General features: G+C 38.8%; 1 protein-coding gene across 2 annotated transcripts in view; it reads left to right on the top strand.

Moving 5' to 3' along the window:
• The window catches only part of ZPLD1 (zona pellucida like domain containing 1), a 118499-nt gene that overhangs the window by 52096 nt on the left and 41742 nt on the right, over positions 1–24661 (top strand). The window contains exons 4-6 of one of the 2 annotated variants that reach the window (XM_071572513.1): positions 209–355; positions 1153–1273; positions 14701–14783. The gene's annotated coding sequence lies outside the window, so the exon portion shown is untranslated. The remainder of the gene's footprint in view (positions 1–208; positions 356–1152; positions 1274–14700; positions 14784–24661) is intronic. The other variant, XM_071572509.1, reaches the window with a different exon arrangement.

Consider the following 24661-nt stretch of genomic DNA (forward strand, 5'->3'; position numbering starts at 1 on the left):
CTATCTTCACTTTCCTGATCCAAGATCTTGGAATAAGGCTTAAGAAGCCCCCATTAGGACTTTGAAGTTGACGAAGGTTTTTATTGCAGAACTCTCTCATTGTTCAATCAAATGAAGTGGCTGGAAGTCAGAAAAAGCTTAGTTAAGGTTGAAAAGTAATCCTTGTTTCTGTAGCATTCTGATTATACCTTCTATCTGTTCTTCACAGATACTAAGCACTCCAAATACTGTTGGCAAATGATGTACCTTCTAATGCTGTCTGACCAGAAAGCTTCTGAATAACGAGTCTGCAACACATGGAAGCACTGAGTGAAAAGATTATTTGGACAGCCCCAAGTGTGGGCATTGCCAAATGGTAGGGTTAAATGTAAATCACTGGCACTTACATGCAAAGCTGTTTTCTCATCATAAAGACATGGACGGAGTTTCTAAAAGAGAGTAGAGTTTGTCAGGGCTTGAGATCAACTTGCTGGCTTCCACTTGGAAAGTAGAACTGGCTGGGCTTCTCTGCCCCTCTACTACTTTTTTCCCATTTGTCTCAGTTGCTTAAGCTGAGAGAACCAGAGAACTGATACATCACCAGTTGTCTTGGTGTGACTGTAGGAGGTAAAGGAGATAAGATCCCATGTAAAGCAACTTCTGCAGTGTCTGTGCACTGCTGTCCATTCTCTGTGTGCCTCTGCACTCAGCTATTGCAAGTAGCTAACTAGTTGTGACAGGCTGCCGAACAACTAGAAGAGTAACACATGGACAAATGCTGGTAACTAAACTCCTTCCCCCATGGTTGCTGCTCACACAAGATTGGAACTGGAGGAGTAAGGGCAGAGACCCCAGACTTTTGTGCCCCTGCCCCCCATAGTTATGCATTGTCTCTGAAACACTGAAAAGGGATTTCTGGGGTCCTGTTTGAAATATGTTTTCCCTCCCGTTCATTATCCAGGTACTGCTATTATACATGTATCAGTTTTCATATCTTTCTATTTTTTGTAAACCCCTTTTTATTGTAGGGCATTTTTGCCTAACTCATCTTATAGATGTGTGGTGGGAACCAAGTAGCCTTTTATTCTCTGCAAATGGAAGGAACATGACACCAATGTACTTTTCTGGTTTGTTACCAAAATTAACATATTTCCTTCTCTGCCTCTCCCACAGTGTTAGAAGAGTGATAGGAGCGATTTGCCTTGGTTCTTTAAATCCGCAGCAAGAGACATCAGGGAGAAGTATATAACTGGATGTTCTGCAATGGCACAAAGCTGACAAAAAATCTTCAAGGGTAATGTTCTGTCCTTAATCTAATAATGTTCCTTGTTCAGTATTAGTAGAAAATGACTCTTTCTGCCATTTCTTCATATTGCTATGTAATAAACAACAGCATTATACTGAAAATATGAAGTAATTTAATAAGTTCAGGTTTTGTTACAGATAATGGATAACTATGCACAGGAGTATAGTAAGTCTTGAATGACAGTTTTATTTGATTACTAAGCCTGAATGCCATGTTCCACAGCACTGCTTTACCGTAGCACTGTGTCATGCTGTAGGAAGTCTGATTACCCTCAGATCCGATTGAGCAGTTTTAATTCTGTGGCCTCCTGTCTTGTCAAATCTGACAGACTGTGCTCAGTCAGTGCTTGGGTGGGACCTCTGGAGAAGATTTATGTGTGGTAGGAAGAAGTTCTGGTGACTCAAACGCACATTTCCCACCTACTCCAAAATAAACTGAAGTCTGTGAATTAAGGTTTGATGGAGTTTCCACTTTCAAGTGTGATGTACTGCTGAGACTCAGGCCAAATATTGAACCTTTAAAATAGGTTTCACTTTTTTTTCCTCTTTTTTATTTTTCCCCCTTTCCCTACTGTAAGGTTCTTAATAAGTATTCTCACAAATGTTTCTTCCTTCTCCTGTTCCCATTTTTTTCCATTCAGCCTCTTTCTTACCACTGTGCAACTTTGGACAGGTGACTTTGAGCAAAACAAGACAACATTTGCCAGTTTTCAAACAAAGCACTGACACTGTCCTTTAATACTGCCCTGAGAGAAGTCATGGTAATTTGCTTTTGCTTGATAGGAGTCAGGTGAATGTTGTGACATTTTGTGAAGTGCAGGAGCTGGGAATGAGATTTTGTCCTTAGGCATTGAATTAGTTAACTTAGATTTGTTTCACACTCAAAGTTCTGTCCTGGTTTACTGAATATCTGAGCCTTATATTTCTAGTTTGTTATTCCTCAGGAACACCCTGTTGATGTGGAAGGCATTACACTCAGGTAATTTTTGGTTTTCTTTGTGCCAAATGTGAAGGTTGCCAATTTTAACAAAGATTTTGTTGCACTTTATTACTTTGTTGGTTTTGTTCACAGTTTGCTGGTTTCAATTTTTAGATGTTTCTGTAAGCTCTTTTTTTTATGATTCCTTCAGACATAATTTTAAGGAAATATAGTGTTAAAAGTAGTTTTCAAATGATATTCTTTTTTCCTTTGACAGAGGTCCGAGGACAGGAGGAACTATTTCTCAATTAAAAGATAAATTGCTGGGTTGTTTTCTGCTAAAGACTGAAGAGAGATCTAGCTGTATATAACTCCTTTGTTGGGACACCACAAGAGAAAGAGCTTGCTCTTTGCTAGAAAGAGAGGTTCTAGATTGTAGAGGTCATTTGGATGTACTTCTAATACCACTGTTGAGTCATAAGGCTGTAGTAAACACCACTGCATCAGCATGAAGTCTTTAAAAACATGCTATATGGTCAAAATAGGAGCTTCTCTGTATGCCAACCAGCAGCAATAATTTATTGTCACTTGAAAAAGGATTTTGCTATACACATTCATAGAAGATGTCTGAGGATTCTTGGATAAAGTATGGGAGGAGGAGCCCTCTGAGAGAAGGAACAAACGCAGAGAATAAATAGCTAATTCTCAGTGTGGAGTGAGGTTAATAGTGGGGTTGACTAGCTAAGATCTGGAAAGACGTGCGGGCAGAGTGAGGGTGATCAGAGAAGCTGTTTTGAAGAGTCTATCACCTACTCTTTTAACATCTTATTCACCACTGAAGCTAACTTCTTCATCTAAGAAAACGTCTTTTGTCTCCCTAATTAGACTGAATGTTAAAAGCAGCTGAAACTTCTGCAGCTAAACTGAGGCCAACTAGATGAATATTGAGGTGTCAGCATCCTAGGAAGGTTGTATAAAGATAGTGTGATGAAAGCACTTGTAAGGCAGGGCCGCTGCCCTCTCTTAATGCTTGCAAAAAGAATGCAAGTTTGTACAGTTTGATTCATATTTTATAATCCTAGATAAGGCACTTAAAGAGGGCAAAATCAGTCAACCTTTTTATTTCTCTTTAAAGTAGGTGTTTCTGTATTGCTAGGCATAGTAACAACTCTTGACAGAGACCAGTAAAACTTCAAACAACCATTATATTTTGTATTTTGCTTGTTGATTTATTTAGATCATATCAGTGCATGGAGCAGCCAGTAAAGGGACCAGTAATATACAGCCTGTGGATACAGAAGCTTATAAGCCAACCCGAAAAAAAGGATGAGTGTTACCTTTTTATATCCACTCCTGTACATTTCTCTAATGTGGCTCTTTTTATAAATAATAAGGCTCATTTTTGCAGAATGCCATATTTGGATTATGCATGTTGTGTGTATGGAGAGAGGAGATAAGGACTCGAATGAAGTAAGGAATAGAACCTGATTTATTTCTGGTCCCATTAGATTTGAATGATACTGATTAAGTATTTGGCCCCAATTCACTTGGCAGAATGAGCCCTCGATACTGAAGTGCTGTAATGTATATATACCTAAATGTCCTTATGTGCAACCAGCTATTCATTACAGTTGAGTAAATAATGAACAATCAGTGATTTATCCTGCAAATATCATCTTGTTTTTCTGCTTTAGATAATAAATGAGAAACTTGGGGGGGGTTGTTTGTATGTGTGTGTGTGTGTGTGTGTGTGTGTGTGTGTGTGTGTGCAGTCATCTTGGCACTAAGAACTGTGTTTAACACTTGCTTTTAGCAAAACAGCATTTAAGTTCTTTTTTTTCTAACCATATCAGCTCGTGTGACTCAATGGCATAAACATATTGGAAAGTGAATGCAAAAGAGGTCCATGTGGACAAAGGAAGCCTTCTGCATATTTTTGAGACTTAAAGATATACATATAAATTATGTATATAATATTCACTCAGATCTTAACTCATTGTTCTTTTACTCAGGAGAGTTGCAGAAATTATTGCATGTCTGGTAATAGGCTACCTCAGTTAAAATATACATTGGGAATGGTATATTTTTATCTTAACTGTATATATTGGGTATGAAACTGTGTCCAAAATATAGCCAATAAGATGTTGACCTGCTGATGTAATGGATTTCCTGTGAAGTGCCATTGGTTGTCTGGGGAGAAGATGGGTGGAGGTGACAGCTCACTGCAGGTACTCCACTCTATTGCCTGCATTTCATCATAGCTTTTAATCAACTCACTCCCCCCTTTTCCTATCACAGCATCAAACTGATCTTGGAACAAATGTTAAGCCAGGAAGAGAAACCCATTCTTTGTTCTTGAAAGGCTGACAGTGAGCACAGACATGATCTCCTGTGCAAGTGCAGATAGAATTTCTCTAACATGGTGAGATTTGTCTATAAATAGTTAATAACATGATGAGGATAGGTCACACCTAAATTGTGCCCAATTCACTTCAAGGGATTAAATTGTTCCCACTGAAACAAACTGCACAACTTGCCCCCAAAGGAGGCAGGATATGTCCCTGAGTGATGGAGCAGCTATGGTATTGCATGTGAGAATGTCTGGCACAAAGCCACTGGAGCTATAACTACGTATTTTTTCAGCTGGATTTGAAGAGTTAAGTCCTGTGTCTAGGACCTGCATAACAGACTCCTTTTAATCCTTTGCATGTTGTGTGTATAAGGTGGATGTGTAATATGCACAAACAGCACTCACACAGAGGTAGAGACTACAGGCTTTTACTAATTTAAGTCCATCCTTAAGCAATGGGTGACATTCCATGGATGGAACAATTAAGATATTCAGCAAGTACTGTGTTTGCAATTAAGCAACAGGCTGAGCTCTAGCTTAATTTTTAAATTTCCTTATGATTATAGCTTCAAGTCACCCTCTGTTACTTTTCCTTATTTTTCTGGTTCTGTTGCATATAGATACAGCATTTTATGCTAGAATGGCTGAGATGACTCTGCTAAGACCATCTGATCTATATATCATAGAGCTGACACAAATCAGAATATTAAATTGTGTCTTTGGTGCCAGTAATCTACACAACCAAACAGGCTGTGACTGCATTAAGTTGCTATGATTTTTGACAGAAGAGATCTTGTTTGCATAAATCCCTTGAATACCAATGGGAGTGTGATTACAGTTTTAACAAAGGGAGAGATTGAATACAAATTTGGGAGGGCCAGAAAGTGTTTAGTATCTCTTATTGTTTTCATCAGAATTCTAAATCTTATTCATACTGATGACTCTGATCATTATATCAATACACAAAAAGAGAAGAACAGAGGAGCAGAAAGACTCTTTTAACTGAAACACTGATTTTGTTATCATGTTACCAATGAGGGTCCATTTGGGATATTATTCAAGTAAAGAGATCAGCGCTGGCCTTTTTGTAAGAGCCCTTAAATGTTTGGAATACACTTGGCTTTCAGGGACATAGCCTGCTGCAAAAAAGTTAGATTCAGATCAGGAGATAGAGAAGGTGGGATTTGTGTGCTTTGCACATTGATGCTTGCTGGCAGAACAGTTCTGCCTTAAGCTTAATACTACCTGCATTCTTTTGTAGCCCTCTATACTTAATAGCTGGGTTCTGTTTTCTGTGTCAAGTTTTGTTCATGAAACAAATTGGCAATTAGCCACTGGCTGAGGCAACAAAGAGTATTTGTTTTGAATAAATGCAGTGATCAGGATGTGTCTTGCTATTTGGTTTCTTTTGAGTTCAGAAATACCAGGTATGTGTTTTTTGAACTAAATAAGTTAAACAGACTGCTCATTATACTCAGAATAGACATTCAGTTTTATTTTCTATACCCCATGTTGTCTCCTGTTGCTTCAAGGGTGGTAGGGGTGCCATCCAAATGGACCTGGAAAAACTTGAGAAGTGGGTTCACAAGAACCTCATGAGGTTCAACAAGGTCAAGTACCAGGTGCTGTGCCTGGGCTGGGGCAATCCCAGTCATGAGTACAAACTGGGGGAAGACATTGAGACCAGCCCTATGGAGAAGGACTTGGATGTTCTCATGGATAAAACTCTCGGCAAGGCCAACAGTGTGTGCTTGCAGTCTAGAAAGCAAACCATACCCTAGACTCATTAAAAGAGGGGTGAGCAGCAGGTTGAGAGAAGTCATTCTCCCCCTCTACTCTGCCACTATGTGACCCCACCTGGAGTACTGCATCCAGGTTTGGGGTCCTCAGCACAGGAAAGACATGGACCTGTTGGAGTAAGTCCAGAGGAAGGCCACAAGATGATCAGAGGAGTGGATCACATCTCCTATCAAGAGACATAGAGCTGGGGTTATGCAGCCTGGAGAAGAGGTGGCTCCAGGGAGACATCACTGCGACCTTCTAGTACCTGAAGAGGGCTTTCTAAAAAAAGTGGAAGAGCAACTTCTTACAGGTGCAGATAGTGATAGGACAAGGAGGAATGGTTTTAAATAAAAGAGGAGAAATTTAGACTAGACAGTAGGAAGTTCTTTAGTCAGAGACTTGTGCAGCACTGGCACAGGTTGCCCAGGGAACTTTTCAATGCCCTATCCATGGAAGCATTCAAGGCCAGGTTGGATGGGATCCTGAGCAACTTGTTCTAGTGTGTGGACATCCCTGCCCATGCTGGGAACTTGGAACTAGATGATCCTTATTGTCCCTTCCAACCCAAATAATTTTGATTCTATGACCTGCACTGATGTATTGTTGCTACTGCTATACTAATTGCAGTTTTCCCCATACAGATAAAAGATTTAGAAACCCCTTTTTTGTTCTAAGCACCATTTGCTTAAAGCTGGTTAAGAACAGTTCTGACTCTGAGAAGCTTCTGTATACAAAATTACTCTCCATATAGGAAATGTAATGGTAGCATATATTGTACTGACATAGGTTTTTCCCATGGACTTCCACAAATGGATTGGGTTTTTTTCTGTCTTTTTTCATGCCTATCTTCTTTTCTCACATTTCCAAACTAGAAATGCTGCTAGCAAAGGACATTTCTCCTTCTAAGGAATAAGATCAGATTAATTAAAATAAGCTTTTTGTAGCATTACAGTGAGTCATTAAATAGCACTGTAGAAAAAATACAAATCTAAATAGTGTTATCAGTTTATGCCTTTATGAATGTATTATGCTTTTCAGAAGTGAGCTTTGACATTCCCAAAGAAACAGATGTTAAATGAATGTTCCTGATCAATAAAGCAGAGTTTCTAGGAATACCTATTTAATTTAGTTATGTTGTTTGTGTCAAGTGGATGGGCTGTCACAGGTAGCAGCAGCAAGAGCAACTCACTGTGAAGGAGACAGAAATATTATCTATCTTAGCCAGCTCCTCTGGTGAACATGCTGATCTGTACCTTCATATTTTCTCTGTCACTGTCATTTCCATCAATGCTACCAGGGGATCAAAGCACAGGAACAAGAATACTTGCAACACCAATTGTCAGTCTAACAGCAGGGTGCAGCTATGTGTTATGTTGTCCAGTGTTATTTTTGTCATAACATGAACAAAGGTGGATACTTTAGCAGTGCTCCCATAGGTTCAAGCTGACATGGATGTATACAGGCCATGTCAATGACTGTAGTGTAGGTATGTGTGATGCATGTATGTAGTAGTGACTGAAGGTCATATGGGTGGGTGAAGCTGAGAAGAAAAGCCCACCTATATTCCCAGTTCCTTAAAACCCAAACTTCTGTTATCTTCAAGTGGCCCTATAACTAAAGTAAACAAACTTTCGCGGAAAGGACTTCACAGTACAAATCTACGAGATTCAAAGTGAAGACATTTTATTTCACACAGCACACCGTTTATATAGGGTTAGAGGTACATCTTATTGGCTAGAAAGGTCTCACCCCAACACCCTAGAACTTCTAATTGGTTAAAAGCCTATATCTCACAAGTCCAGTGTTTGTATTATCTCATCCCGATGTTTTGAGGTCCATGCCCAGAGATCAGGAAGGCAGTTGAGACGTTCTCATGAAAAAATTTGCAAGGAGTGACCATCGCCTAACGGACAAACGGCAGGTGTGTGTCCTTGCAAGCTGAAGTATCTGCATGATTCTCACAGAGCTGAAGCAGTTTGGATTGCTCAGAAATTCACTTTTTGCAAGCAATCTCACAACATATAACTGTGCAAGAAGTTGGACTGTAACACTGTGCTGTGAACACTCTTTGTAGTATAGTTTACATGACAGCAGTTTGACACAAGAGCAGTTGCTCTCACTGGTCACAGAGAAACAAGAATTGTCAAAATATTTCACTGTGTTAGTCCAAGGGCATTGTAAGAGTTGTTTTGTGTGTTCATTCAAATATGAATGATCTGTAAAATGTTCTATTTTTCTTTTTGCTTTCCAAATAGCTTGACATGTCTAACTAAAGTGATGTTAGTGTCCTCAATTATATTTCAAAAAAGAAGTTAAAGAGATTAGGAATATAGAAGTAGCTCAATGTTCTGCTGCTCAGTTAGTGCTGCTTTTTGTCAAAGTACTTGAGAATTAAGACGATGTTACTTCTAAATTGTATCCTGTTTTATTGGAGTTACTAAAACTGGGCTTAAGCTGAATAGCAGCTGAATACCTGTTCCTAGTTCTGACTTTGTTACTGTGCAATGATATGGCTAAAATGGGAATATCTGGGGTTCATTTTGATTCCCAGTAGACCCCTTATGTCCTGATATACTGTTACCTGTTTCCTGTCTTGGGTCTCATTTGGAGCTCTCTAAGCAATTAAATAGGAAACATCTAAAGTAAGTGAGAAATTGCCACACTCCTTTAATGTCATTGCTAGGCTTGAGTAGCACTAATTTTTTTTCTGAAAGGAATCCTCTCCTTCACATTTGATTTCATTTCGCAGGACTTAAAGCCATGCATACATAGCATGTGAAGCCAAGATCCTAGTGCAAAGAAAGAAATGAAGGCCCTATGGCCAGCAATCATTCCTCTCTTTCCTACTTCCATCTTCATAGTTTGCAATGTTATGCCTTCTGCACATCTGATTAATACTCTGATTTTGAAAGCTGAGGAGTCTTGCAGACCTTTCAGCTCTTTACCCAGCAGAACAAATTCAGTGCAAATGAACTATCTTGAAATTCTAAAGTACTGCTTTCAGTAGCCCAAAGTAGCCAAATGATGGACATGAATATTTAGCTTGCAAGAGGAGATTGATGATGTCTGTAGCCAGAATGTAATCAGTGATTAATAATTTTTCTTGTGTGCAGAGATTGAGACTGCCTGAACATATGGACTTTAATCATGGAAGAGGTTGAAATCTGGGCTAGACAAAACTGATGGACAATCATTGCCACTGTTTCAGGGAATGGATGGGACAAAGATGTGCTGTATTCTTTCAAGTTCAAAGTGGTTGAATATTAAATTCAGTGACATACTTTTTCACCTTGTAGTAGGTTCTGGGAGCAATATTTTTAATAGGGAATAAGCATACAGCAGACATCTTTGCTTTGAAATATTGCTTGTGTAAGCCCCTCTTGGTATGCATGAAAGCAGATATTTATTTTAATTTCCAAATGTTTTATGAAATCAATAAACCTGAGGAATGTGCTTCAGGCCAAAATTTGACCATCACATCCTAGCCAAGTGTGAAATATGAGTGTGGCTTGAAAATGAACTGTGGAGTGAAAACATGGTGGGGGGGTCTGTTGCAGGGTTCCTACTGCATTAATCTTGGAGATACAATATTGCTGATTTGTTTGCTCTTTGTAGTATGTGTGAGAGCTTCCACAGGGGTCCATGTTGCCAACTTGCTTCTTGTCAGGGCTTTTTCCTGGAATCAATGTGAATTGATTATATGCATCTGGCCTAGGTTTAGCTAACACAAAACCAGACGCTGGTGTGGTTCTCAGTCCTGATAATTCAGCTACTGAGTGCCTGACTAAGCCCAGTAGTTACCTTTGAAGTTCTGATTCTCTCTGGGTTTAGGATCTTCCCTTGAAAGCAATATGCTGTCTGCATCTGCTTTGGCTTGACTCAACTTGCACTGAATTCTAGTGAGACCAGCAGGGAGAGTGGGAGAGCTGTGAAAACCTACTTATAGTGGAGCTCTGTGAAGGAAATATTGTCCTCTTTTAGCAAACATCTTGAAAGCCCTTGGGGAAGACCTCTTAAAAGTTGGCTTTGTCTTCTGTGTTTTGGAGTAGGAAGCAGGATAGGAAGGAAGCTGTACTTTGCTCTGGCTGTTGTAGGGGAGATGCAGTTTATAAATAAAGAAACACTGATCACGCAGATGAGGTGTTACATAAACACCTTTCTCTGCCTATCTTGCAGAAAAACAGCCTTGGGGCTTTTTGTTTTTACTGCTAAGGAAAAAGAGGGGAAAAGACCTACAGAGGTGCAAATACAATAGTACAGCCTTTATGTGTTGCAGCAAGTAGTTATGGCTGCAGGCATTTTAGTTTACAGAAAGACTCTGTCACTGCTTGCTGGCATGTGGCACAGCTATCATTTCCCTGCTTGGATAGGGCTGTCTCAGCAGTCTCAGTGCTTGTGCTGCTTGTCCAGACTGGGAGAAATGTATTGTAATAATGACAGTACTATTTACAATCATAATGGAAGGGCTGCTAGAAGAGTATGATGAGGCCTCCTGTTGAGAAAGCTTTGTAAGCGTATTGACATATGGAAATATACTTAGTGCTCTGTTTCCTTGAATACATTTTGATGATATAGGATTGCCATTGCTTGTGTGGGGTGGATGGTTGCTTTGTGTTTTGTTTCATTTATATGTGCTGTAATAATGAAGTGGGAATGGAATTTTGAGTTGTCTCTCACCTAGGATATGAATCTTTGCTCAGTGCAGCTGAATGCACACAAGCTTGTTTTCACAGTACCAACAAAAAAACTACACTAACCAGGTGTTAAGGCTGTGAAATAAATCTAGAAAGGCAAAGATGAGGAATGAATCTCCATCCTGGTGATGTGGGGTTTAGAGGAATATCCAACCACTGAACCACACTCTTCTGCTGCTTGGCAGAAGTTTAATACTTGGGTGTATGTTTCTGTGCTTGTTTCACTACTTGAATGGATTTCCCCTGGTATTTACAGCCCTATGTCAGCTGATGCTGGCAGGCTGGTGCTTTGCTGGATATTCTATGCTTTCTTTTTCATTGAAATAACAGAAAGAAATACCCTTACGGAATGGCAAGGGTATGTGAGCAGTAGCTGCCATGCATAAGAAACCATATAGTATGTAAATTTATTCATATTAATTTTTATTTGATGTGTATTTACATTGTGTAATTATATGCAACTAATCAACATGTAATTGGATATTTACAACTATATTTTTGTAAGCAAAGTATTACATGCCCTTTACTCACCACAGTTCAGTCATTTTTTTCAATAGATTATATTCTATAAAGAACATGAATATGCAGAACTTGGCCTTCAAAATAGCTGCTTCAAAATGTCGTGATCCTTATCCAAGGAATCTATACTAAAAATGATGGTACCTTTCATCTTCTGTGATGTTACTAGTGCAAATTTGCTGTATTTCTATCATTTGAGTCTTTTAAGTCTAGTTTTACAAATGGAAAAATAGTAAAACGTTGTAAATTAGGCATATTTCAACAACTGCTTTTGGGTTTACAGAAATAATTTTGAGACTCGGAAGGGCTTTTCTTTGTGTTTTGTAAGCGTGTCCTTTCTGTGTATTCTCCCTGATTGAGAGCACAGCAGTTCCTGGAAGTTAATGGAGTTTAAACATGAACAAATACAGAAAGATTTTTTGTTCATTTTTCAAATTCTATTTCTAGGTAACAAAATTCAGGATATTCATTCATCATATATTTAGGTTATCTGAGCCTCAAATATCTTGGTATTCCATAATGAAGTACATTTTTTTAATCAGATTTTTTTATCTAGTCTTTTTGATCTTGAAGGACACAAAGTTTGCTTTCCTTTGCAATTATTTCCTTTATTTTTGTGTCTGAACTCTTATCTCTTCTATAGAGCTGCAGTGTTTAAAAGCTGGTGCCTGAAAAAACTTGGAATAAGTGAGTGCTGCTAGGTCCAGCAGTTAACTTTTGAACCCCATTTTATTACTGTAAAGACCAATCAGTTTTACAATCAGTTCTTCAGCTATTGAAAATGTGATGCTGTAGTTTGCACAGTAAATTCAAATAAGGCTATAGATGAAATTCTTCCATAATGCCTCTTAATTAGTCTCAGATTCTAGGGGCAGAAGCAAAAGTTATAGGGAGCAATTCCTGCTTAAACCTCTCCCTTTCTCAAAGGAAAGCTGTTCCAAACAGGTCATGGTGGTTTTGGATTTGTACTTATTACTGAAGTCTGAGCTTTATTGGATTAACTTTGGCCTTGAAATAAAAAAAAAAATATCTCTCTGCTTTACATGATATGTTTCTGTCTCCATCTTAATGGTGGCAACTGAATTTTGGTTTTTTTTCCATGGGCCACTGTCATGTTCAATCCCTTCAAAATGGAGTTTTCCTATGATCAAATGTACTGTGTTCTACCATTTTGGTATCTTCTGCTACACTCAGTTTTTCTGTTGATTTGGTACTTAACACAGAGACATACCACTAAGAAGGTATGACTAAGTGTCGTGTGCCTTACACCACTAATTATGAATGACTAAGTGTTGTGTGTTTGTCAGTGTTCATCTAATTATAGAATCTGTATTGATCACTGGAGTATTTGTATCAATATTGTTCTGTTAGGGATAAGTACTCTAGGAGATGTTAGTTCTCAAAACTGATTGTGAAAGATTGTATGAATGTAAGGGCGTCTGTTTCTGTACACATGCCACTTCTTTAATGTGTATTAATTCCTGAATGCTATAGGGGATGCATGCATCAAAGCCACTTTTGGCCATTGACCCAGAACTCTGATTACTATTTTGCTCTTTTTCCCACCAGTACTAAGATTACAAAATGAAATAAACTGAACTGTTCAAGCAGGAGTTAGAATGTAAGACAGAAATAGCTGGGGAGGCTTTCTGGTCTGTATCATGCAGAGGTTTAGGCTAGAACATTACAGTAGTTTCTCTGATCTTCAATATTGATTTGAAGTGAGAAGTAAGATTTATGCTGTTCTGAGGCTGAATTGCCCCCTAGAGAGGGAACATACAAATGTTTCTGATTATGGTGGGGATACCATTAATTGAATTCATGCTATGGAGCATGATACAGAGAAGTTAGAACTTTGGTTTTGGCATTTGTAGTATCTGATTGTGGTCAGTTTTCCTTCTGCCACTGCCTTGATGGTTTTGTTCTTTGGTACTTTGAAGGGTTTTGAACAATACCAGTTTTCATGTAAGAGATTTTTGCTCATGGTGTTTCCCCCCTGCTGTGCCTTTACTTCATCTACGTTGACTGTTTTTCCTGGAGGTTTTAGTGGCAACTCCAGCAAACAGACTTCTTGGCAAGAACACTTGACATAGAGATGACACAATGTCCCTGTTTAACTGGTTCCTGTGAGTGCATTTCCAGGGCCCTGGCATAGGTACTTTGTAGCTAAAACGAGTGGAATGTGGAGTAGTGAATTCATCTAAAGGCTGACAACTAGGATAACTAGTCAGCATGACAAGGAGTCCCTGACATTGATGTGTTTATATTCCTCTGGTATAAAATAATGACAAGTAAGGATATTTCTGATTATTCAGTAATCTGGTTTAAGAACTTAAGAGCAGTTAATTCTTAAACTGAGCTTTTGAATTATTGATAAAGTCAAACATTAATAACAACCTCAGGGGTGTATTTTTACGTATTTGCTTGATGAGATAAATAAGCAGCTTAATTTTGGGAGCAGGCCAGCTGCTGTGGGTGGTGGGCTCCTACACCTCTCCCATGCATGAGTGGCTGGCCGTGCATTACAGGCACGTGAGGCTGTCTGCCTTTGCGAGAGACATGGGGGTAGCAGCTTTGATAAATGGCAGTAGGAACCCCGCCGCATTTCCTTGGGTGTTGCTGGAAAGGAAGGTCCAGACCTGTGGTTGATGGGCGAAAAAAATGACCTGTCTGACCCGTGACAACCCAACCCCAGCACTGCGCTGGACCCTCCCCAACTCTGCGTGGTTGGGCGTGCACAGTGGCCTCGCTGGCTGACTCATAGCCGAGTCAGACATCTGGAGAGAGCTCTGTGCGGTCCTACCCACGGCTCCCTGATGTACCTTGGATGTGATTCCTTGGTTGACTTGTTCATGACTGTTGATGGAATCTGTGGCCAGGGTCTGCCTATTGCCCCAGTCTCTGGGGCTTGCTGCTGAGTGCCCCCAGAGATCCTGGCTTGCAGCTGGCCCTTTGCTGCTCCCAGGCACTAGGTGACTCGGGTGCCTGAAGATATTGCATGTCTTTGTCAGTGCTTTCTTGAGAAATCGGGTCCTGGGAACCAGTGTTTGACTTGCCTAATTGTTTAGGGTGTTAGCTCTACAGGAACAATAATGTTAGTATTTATGGTAGATTCTGACAGAAAATATGTCTCTTTGCTCTCTCTCTTGCAGAGCACAATGAATGCTTTGATGGCCTAAGACCTTTAGAAGTATAATAACTGTGGTTTTCTGCAGACTGGAGTCTGAAACATGTGGTACGCCTGCCATTTCTTCTGATAGACATGCAGCACTTGAGACAATTTCTGCAAGACTGACAAAACCGAAAAAGCTGGAATTTCAGTTATTGAATGCTTTGTTGTTACAAACCTGAAACCTGCTGGTGGTATGAAAAATCTTGCTCTAAATCTTAGTGCAATATAATGAATTTGGGTACCAGCCCGGTCAGGCAGTAAGATATCTGCAGCAGTCCTACATGTAGAAACACGCAAGTGTTGCAATGTTTTCCTTTGCAACAGGAGGAGAGATGGTGGCAGTGCAAAAGCTTGGCTGTAGAGGCACTGGAACCGGTGGCTTGGCTTGGGTCATCATGTTGCAGCACTGTTTCAGAGGCTTTGGAACAAGGCTGGGAATGGTTTGGCATTGTACAGCTGTATGAAAGTGCAGAGAAACTATGACCTTGCAAAATGTTTCAGATAATGAAAAGCTTATTTTTCTTTTTTGCTTCCCCCAGCAATTTTAAAATTAGGGAGGAATTGTAGAAATTAAATTTATTCATTTGCCCATGTTAACACAACATTTCATCCTTCAGTGAAATCTCCTTTACGCATTGCACAAAGAGAAGGAATGACTCCATTAGTGTGTTGCAGAAAAATGTGAAACTAAATTCATGAAAGTCAGTGGTACTAGTTTTGTGTATCAGAGAAACATACAAATTATGCAAGTTCTGCAAACAACCAAATTTGATTCCTATTGGGATGTTCTCTATTGTTTGTGGATTTCCTTTCATTTTGTGTTGTCTTGAAGAAGGAAAATGTTTGTTCTGATGGGAGCACAGATTGAAAAGTCAACAGTATTTAGTGCTGCTGTCTCACATTAGAGCAGGTGAGTCTTGGTTGCACTCTTAACTGAGACTCAACTTCTCTGCTCTGATTTCTGTGGGGTCTTGTTCATGCATTTATGCAGTGCAGAAGTTCATGCTATTGTCTGACATATGGTAAAAATGTGACAAAAAAAGCAGAGGGGTGGAGAACTGCAGTGCTCAAAAGAAAGGGATGTGAGCAGAGAACTTAAAATTGAGGTCTATGTGGATATAGTGGAGTATAGTAGTAGTGACCTGAGCTGGCTGTGGTCTGCTTAGGGGAGAGCAGGGCAGCTTGTGGTGGTTGGTGTGTGAAAAACAGGGGAAGATGATCTACCTTGGTTTATGTAGTTAAGTCAAATTGGTCACAGACAGAAACCACACTGAAAGTTATGGAAGTCCAGTTGCGTGGCTACAGTAGAGTTTGGCTGCCAAAAAAAGAGGTAGATGATGGTGCATCTGGTCCGTCACAGATTTAGAAAGTTTCTGAATTTCTGTAACTGAGAAAGGTGACTGCATGGGGTTTACTTTCTCACATAAATTAAAAACAGAGAAATTTTCAAGACGCTTGTAAAGTCTGGTCTTCCAAAGAAGTGTCTTAGGGTACAAAAGACACTAAATATTGGAAGTACTGAGAAATGTGGATATTGAGGAAAGCAGTCATAATATTGTTTAACTGCCTGTGCTACACTGCCTTCCTGCTTCCCTCTTTGTCAAAGTACTAGATTATGTTGCCATCTTCTCTGTACTAGTGCTGCTTGTAGATGATTTTTTTTTTCTGTCTTATTCTTGGTTCCAAACACCTATCCTCTGTCCTGGTCTATGCAAGACAGATGGGCACATCCAACTTACTGTGTTTCTCCTTAGTGCTTAAAAGGCCTTAGGCAGGATCTAAGCTGAGATAATTTTTCTCCCAGATAAATAAATTAAAGGGTACAGGTGATAAAATAATCATGTAAATAAAAGATTCCCTAATCTAATAGAACCACTAGATCTACTTCATCAACTATTTACTAGGAGATCATGAATATGGACAGAAATACTCTCACCTGAGTCTCTGCCTAAATTTTTCCTAACATAAATATTTAGGCAGAAAACTGAAGTGGTCTGAAGTGCTATGTTGGTTGGTAGGCCTTATTCTTTAGGGCATGGGAAAACTGTGTGGCCTAATTATTACTCCTGTAAGTATATCTTAGCTCCAATACTTCTTCATAAATTTACCATGCTAACTTAAATCAATAAATGAAATCAGATGAAACTTATTGAAAGCTAAGTCTGTCTGCATCATTAATTGCATGCTGTTTGATATCCTTGGAACAAGCACCTTTACTGTAAAGGAATCTGCCCGCAAGGTCAGCTGTCCTTGCAAAGTTATGGTTTATAAATCAGATTAGGTATTTATGCTGATAGTTTTGTTCTTCTCTTGTAATGTATAGTTCCTGTTTCTTTCCTGAATAACACCATTATGGAAACTTGTCTAAGCCCAATATGAGCATGTAAGGTGCTTACAATCTGAGAGTCCTCATCTGATACTAATTAATGTAGATCTTTGAAATAAAGTGATGAAATGCTACAATTTACTGTGTGCAGAGAAATAATGTGAGTATAAGTAGAAGCAAGTGAATTCTGGAAGTAACTACTTTCAAACATTGATATACATACACAGGTGTATTGATCTGTGTTAATGTGATTTTCTTCAGGCTGTGTCTAAGTACTGCAGATCCCTTCTGTGAAATCTATTTTTCCTAGCTGGTGTGTAAATGAGATGGCTCTTGTCTTTACAGTCCATGTCTTGTTCCAGAGATGGGGCTGCATCATTTTCAATCAGCGTGCTGAGTGCATTCATGTTCTGCTTGTACTCCTCTAGGATGCCAAAGTATGGTTTCAGCTGACAGTGCCAGGCTGGAAGTACAGTGTTGCCTGTTTCTTTCTTGACTTGCTGCTGCCTTCTTCTGCCCTGACTGCTCTCTTTACCAAGGTCCTTCATAGCTTTAGATGTTATAGCTCCTTCCTCATTCAGTACTGAGCATATTGCCTTCTCCCCGTTACCAGTGAAGCATTCTGCTTAAATCTTAAAGAAGTATCTTCATCATTTTCCTTCCTCTCATGCCAGGGAAGAAATCCTAGCAAGTATCTTTAAATTTACCTGTTTCCATCCCTATTAAACCTCCTTTACCTTAGGGCCTGAACACATCTTGACTGGACTGGTCATGGTCTAAGACATTTCTATTCCTAGAAGAGATGCATCAGTGCAACAGGAAGCATAGGAAGCGTGTGAGCAAGGGGCCAGGGCTATGGCTGGGCAAGGGATTTAATGGGCTAATTTCCCTTGCTGCCCCGAGAGAAGGGCTCAAGGAATGACAGCCAAGGACCAGAACTCTTCATGCTGCTGGCTGGGGTCTCATTGCTTTTCTGTCTTGTCCTGTCTGTATCCATATGTTCTCGTATACTGCAAATATAATTATTAAGTCTTTGGGACAAATGTTATCATCTTGCTGTTTTTGCAGTCTGTCACAAATATAGGATTATTACAATAGAAAGAGTATATAATAATGAATGGATTTTATAGAGTTCTTTAACTAGATAAAGTTCTTTAACTGAAACTTTCAGTGAAAGAAATGAGAAATACAAAGCTGAAAGAGAATTGAGAAGGTTGCTATTTATTTAAGAAAAATGGATTTTAGTGTGTTTTTTTAACTTGTGCATTATGTTGCATATTCATTCTACAGATTATTTTTATCCCTGCTTATAGTGTTTGGCATTAAACTAGACAGCAAACTCTCCAAAGCACAATTATTTTCCCAAATGTATATGTCTTGCAAGTAGCTTCCTTTCATCTAGAGAGAGAGCAGCTTTTTGCGTAGAATAATAAAAACAAAACGTAATTACTCTTGTTTGAAAGTAAAGCTGAAGATGATTTGGCCTATGTGGAAAAAGCATAAAAACAGTAGGCCTTGTTTATGATCTTCCTCCCCACGTGTAAGTTTAAGCTACAGCCTACCAGCGTGGTCGTAGTCTGTGGACATACTGCCTTAAAACAGACACAGGATCACATCCTGGTGCATCTGTTCAGAGACTATTATAATCACTAGATTATAAATATAAATTATAAAAACTAGAGTTGTAGTTTATTTTAGCAAGAGTTTTCATCTACTTTATTTAAATTCATTTTTTTACTCTTTGTTGCCATGGATTTACACCTACTTTGATGTAAAAAAATGTGTTTCTTTACTGCTTATGTGACCGTCTCTGAGGTTGTACACAAGTCCTGTTGAGGGGAGAGTAATATTTTTATGTATAAAAAGATTTATTGCATAAGGATAAAGTTTTATTTGAAAGTGTTTTTGTGTATGTGTTGAATGGATTTCTTACATTTTCTTCAGTTTCTGCAGCTCTGCAATCTGACATGAGCTTTCTAGCTATCTCCAATATTTCTTTAAAATTAATCATAGGTCTGCAGCCCTCCTTTGCTACAAGAAGACTCTTGAAGCTCTCATTTGTATTTTATTCAAGAGTAACATTGCCAAAGTTCTTGCTGCTTCTCTGTTTTGTGACCCATTGTTATTAATATGTTCTCTTCTATGTTCTAATTTTAAAACTGTCTGTATTCCAATTTAGCTGGAATGTTCAATGTTTTTACATCTCTCAGTGGCTTGATTTCAAAAAGAAATCTGATGGAGCCAGTTGGCTGAGAAATGGATTTCTGCATTTCACAGGAGAACCTCCCTACCCTTATTTTGGGAAAATGGTCTCTTTATTTCTCCAGCACTGAAATGGAAATGAAGTTCCAAATGTTCTGTGGAATTCAGCTTCTGAAGAAAAAATCTTTCAGATGTATCAAGCTAAAAAGCCCAAATTTTGACGTTCTTTTAATGATTTATTTAACATTTTACTTGAGATTTTCAATGACCAACATGTTAATGTTTTGGTCCCTTCTATCTGATTTTTATTTTCACTGCTTAAAAAAGAGTAGCAAAAAGAATAAGTATTTTAGACGCAATAAAGTACAGGAAACTATCCAGCCACATGTGAAAATATGTAGAAAAAGAAATAAAACATCTGTTGAAAATTACTTTACCTATAGTTCTTTCATTTTGAATAATGTTAAAAATAACTTGGAAAAACTGCAACAAAATCTTAACCTGGCAATATTTCTTTCAGCCAAATACATTTTAAAATTGTCTTGATACTTGTTTTTTATGATGAAATAGCCTGTTGTTGACTGTGTTTCATCCCGTCAAGACTGCTTCAAACAATGTAACCTCACAACTTGTGACATGTTATTTGAGTATAGAGCATTTATTTTGCACTTTACATCAACAAGCATAGTCGAAGTTTAGGAAACTTCACTATGTTTTATAAGAAGTATAGTGCTACTCTCCATTGTAGTGTCCAGGCATCTCACAAATCCAGTTTACCTAAAAAGGTGGGAGAGGAAAACAAGCCTGATTCACATCAGCAAGAATGTGTAAGTGTGTGTATATATATATATAAATATATATATATATAAATATATATATATATATATATATATATATATATATATATATTTATATATATATATATATATATCTGGTGTCTGTATGCTGCCATGAAAGAAGAAATCAAATGTCAACTTGAATGAAAATACTACTTTTTTAACTTCTGTTATCACTCTTGTGATGTTACATATAACATGTTAGAATTGTGCAGCTGCTAACAAATGTTAATCTGTGGCTGGTCCTGCATCATCTCAGCCATCGCTGCTCTGTACTCAAAATCATGACAACACTTACGCAAATTGTGTAGCCACAATAAAGTGGTGTCTTGTCCATGTAAATATGCCATGTATTTACCTTATCATTGGATAAGTTTTTAAAAATGCTTGGGGTTCCCTACTGCTATAGCCTGGCTCCCGATGGGTAGGGCTGTGTGCTGAGAACATGTTCAAGTTAAACTTGGTCTCGTCTTGCAGAGTAAGCCTTCAAACTATGGTTAGTGGTGCAGGGTGGTTAGCGAGGGTCCTGGGGCTGAGTGTAAGGGAGACGGCTGTCTCTCATAACAGTTTTTCTTTATTAAAAAAAAATAAATCTCCTTTTACACCACAGAATGACTTTCTTGGTTGTAACCATGCAATACATGTCTTCAGCATGGCTATTTTTTGTGCTACTGCACATCACTGTGGGCTGCAAGTTGCTGTGATCTGTTACTGCTACATTTAGCAGTAACAGTACTTTTAAATCAAATGACTTCGAAGTGGTTATCTTGATTAAAGCACTTCAATGAATAAATAATGCAGTGGACTTAATAGTAAGGAAAGAAATAGATCAAGTGGAGCTGTAATTCATGGGAGGATATATTTTCCTCACCCCTTGATTTTATGGATTATTTTAGAGTAGATTCAATCACAATGTTTTGGGTTGTTTTTCTTTTTTCCAATGGTTTCATTTAGTTTGGTAGCATATATTTTGATCTGTTGCTATGGTACTTAACAGGCAATTCTGATATTTAGCCTACAGTATCTTGCCATAATGTACAGACTAATGAAGATTTGCAAGCATTCATTTCTTCCATGTTTTCTCCAGGAAATGAGTATGGAGTTCAGAGCTTAAACTTTGTAGCTCTTTGCAGTGCTTTTACTTGCAGGAAGATAAAAAATTAAGGTGTGTAGTTCTGTACCAACAGTATGCTTTCATTTTCAGTTCTGAGATGTTGCTTTGCAGACACTTCTAATGTAACAACAAAGATGAGAAAAAAATCACAGAATGGGTCAGGCTGGAAGGGACCATAGTGGGTCATGTGGTCCAACATTGCTGCTCAAGCGGGGTTGTCCTAGAGCACATGGTGTACAATTGTGTTCAGATGGTTCTTGAATATTTCCATTGAGGGAGACTCCACAACCACTCTGGGCAACCTGTTCCAGTGCGTGGTCACTCACATGTAAAGTAGTTCAGAGTATTTCTAGAGAACAGCGGGTCACAGGGGGAAGTAGTGGAAGTGGTCTTACCAATTCAGACACGTGTAGTGAGATCTGGTGATGGGCATGTTCAACTAATGAAAAAAGTTCTTTGAGTTGTCTCAATGTAGAACTGGGGGTAGCTTGTTTCTGGTTGTGTGTGATAAACTGTGCTATTAAAAATACAGATTCAAACAATACAAGAAAGAGAGTAAGTAACAGGACTTAATGCAGATTCCTTCCCTTCTGGCTCTCCTGTATCTCCAATATCTGGCCTTATTTGCCCAGCTACTATGGCAAGGGTCCTCATCCTCATTCTTTACTGAAACAAGCAACTTAAAGAATGTCTGACTTCTTCAGAATTGTGAGACAATGGCTAAAAGAAAGGGAATGTCCAAAGATAGGAACTACCCCCCACTTCTTCATAACTTTTAAAGATAAACATCTTTTATTAAATTTTGCTCTGACAAACAAATAGCTCACTTGGAATTCAACCAGGTCCTGGGATGAAGATAACTCTTTAAAAGAGAAAATTGTACCTGCTACACAGTAAAGAACATTGCATAATTAATACCCAGTCAGTCTAACTTGCTGACAAGAGTGGGGTTGCAATCAAATAAGATGAAAGCATTAGAGGGTGAAACAAGTGAGAAAGAGTTAATGTTGAATTTTGTACATATCAGTGTTAACTCCAAATCCAAAATATAGGGATGAAAAAATTGTTCCCTCAAATTCCAACCTTTCTTCTGGAAAAATCCTGTCAATCATTTCAGCATAGGACATTTGTGGATTGGTGATTTTGGATGGGAGAGGAAAACAAGCCTGATTCACATCAGCAAGAATGTGTATGTGTGTGTGTATATATATATATCTCTATATCTATATAGATATAGAGATATATAGATATATAGATATATCTGGTGTCTGTGTGCTGCCATGAAAGAAGAAATGAAATGTCAACTTGAATGAAAATACTATTTTTTTAACTTCTGTTATCACTCTTGTGATGTTACATATACCAAATTTTTGTTGCCCTGCCTCTGCAGTAGTTCATCTGCGTTGATCCAGTGATGTGGCTGCTTGACTAAGATGTAGAAGACCTACTTTTAATGCCCCTCTAGCCTGGGAGCTTTATTTCAACTTTGTCCCATTTCTCAGGGACAGTGCTTTATTCACTTATCTAGAGCATGTGCTGAGCAGGATTATTCTCTAATTTGCTATAGTTGACAATTAAAGACTTCATACAAACAGTTCAGTATGAGTTGGTGGGGACAAAACCTGTTGCCACTAACCCAGGAGTAAATTTCATCCTTTGACCTAATGGAGGGGCCCCCAAGGTGGATCTGGAGGAGGGACATTCAGTCTGCTCTCCTATGTAGTAGGTAAATGCCGTAATAGTTTCTGAGAGTGGAGGGGGATAAGAACAGGGACTATGGGCTTGGTAAAGCCACAGTGGTGTCAAGCATGACCGATTTTGTGATAAACAATTATGATTAGATCTTTGCTATATCTGTGAAGATGCCCAAGATACAAATGCATGACATGCAACCCTTAAACGGGTAACTCCTCCTTGTGCAAGGGGATTCTGTTCTGGCACATGTCCCTGCTTGGTGGGGACCTGGGGCAGAAAGGTGTTCTCGTGCTGGATGCTTGTAAATGATCTGAAGATGAGTGAAAATCAATGCACCCTTGGCAAATTATGATTTGGGAGCTCATTATCTCTTTGTGAAACTCATTTTCCAGACTACTGATTAAGCTTATAAAAGCACAGTTTTAATATGCCTCCTACCCTGTTTTTAATTCCCTGGCTGACAGTAAAGAAAATTCTGACCAAACTCTCAGGACAATTTATACTCTTCTTTTATCTTGATGGCATATTGATCCTGCTGAACATTCCTTCTGCAAAATAATGAACATGCATCTTAAATCCAGTTCACAGAAGTTGTGTAGTGAGCTTTTTCCTTCCTAGAGGCACTTTGCTGTTTTTGTATTCTGATAGCACGTCCAGCCTAGGAGGAATCGGCCAAGCCTCTTCTGTGGAAAAATCTTTCTGATTTCTGTCACTCTTTCTCACTCCTTTATTAGAGTTTTCCAATACTTAATGGTCTTATTGCTTTGAATTTTTAATCTTGCATTAAAATATAGAAAGTTGTCTTAGTAACCATATCAGCAGCTGTATTGACCTGGGAAAAAGCTCATGGAATGTGGTCTTAGAAATCTGTCCTCAGACTGAAGAAATACGAGAAGCTCTGCATTTATTGCACTACCTCTGCACTTGCTTTTTTTTTGTTTCCTTGAATAAAAGTAGCTCTAACCTCTCTCTCCCCCAGTCCCCCAAATAAAAAAATAAACCAAACAAACAGAAGAGCTTCTCCTGTAATATAAACCACACTATAAAACTCAAAATCGCGCTTACACCAAAGAAGGTGATGGGGAAACCATTTGGCTTGGGGAACTTCACTGGTGTATTAAAGTATATTAAACTCTCATCCTACCTTACTCTGAGATTGTTTTCCTCCTTGGAGAAGCCCCAGAGTCTGGGTGCATGCATGGTCTGCAGCAGCAATTGGTCAGGCAGCCCCTTTGCTTCAGTTCTTTTTGGGTTCTTACTGAGCGGAAGCAGTGACTGGGACTATCTGCTTGTGATTTTTCACCATTATGAGCAGGGCCTGACTCTGAAAAGGAAATAATGGTCTCAGGATTCATCCCTGGAATAATGGCAAATTCAGGCATATTTCTTTGCAATGCAAGCTAAACTACCTGTATTTTTCAAACAAATAATTATTGCCTCATTCACCCTACACTCTGGAGGCGAACAGGCTCCCAATCATATGAATGAGGTAATCTTTCAGCAACTTAACACTAAACTTGAGAACAGATGAAATAAGGAAACCACTTAGAGGAAAATGACCTCTCTGTGATAGCCCTTTCTCAGAAATAGAAGATTTGCTGTTCAGCACCAGCAAGTGTGTAGGGAACCAGCTGAATGGGAGAATCTGTCCACTCCTCTAAGTACTTAATGGGACACTTATTTCCCTTTGCTAAAGAAAGGCTGGTGACATCTGCATTTAGTTGAAGAAGCTAATGGCAGAGGGAGACAAGGAAAAAGGCTATGCTGT

Source organism: Pithys albifrons, chromosome 1 (assembly GCF_047495875.1).
Source record: "Pithys albifrons albifrons isolate INPA30051 chromosome 1, PitAlb_v1, whole genome shotgun sequence".
In the NCBI taxonomy this organism is placed as follows: Eukaryota; Metazoa; Chordata; class Aves; order Passeriformes; family Thamnophilidae; genus Pithys; species Pithys albifrons.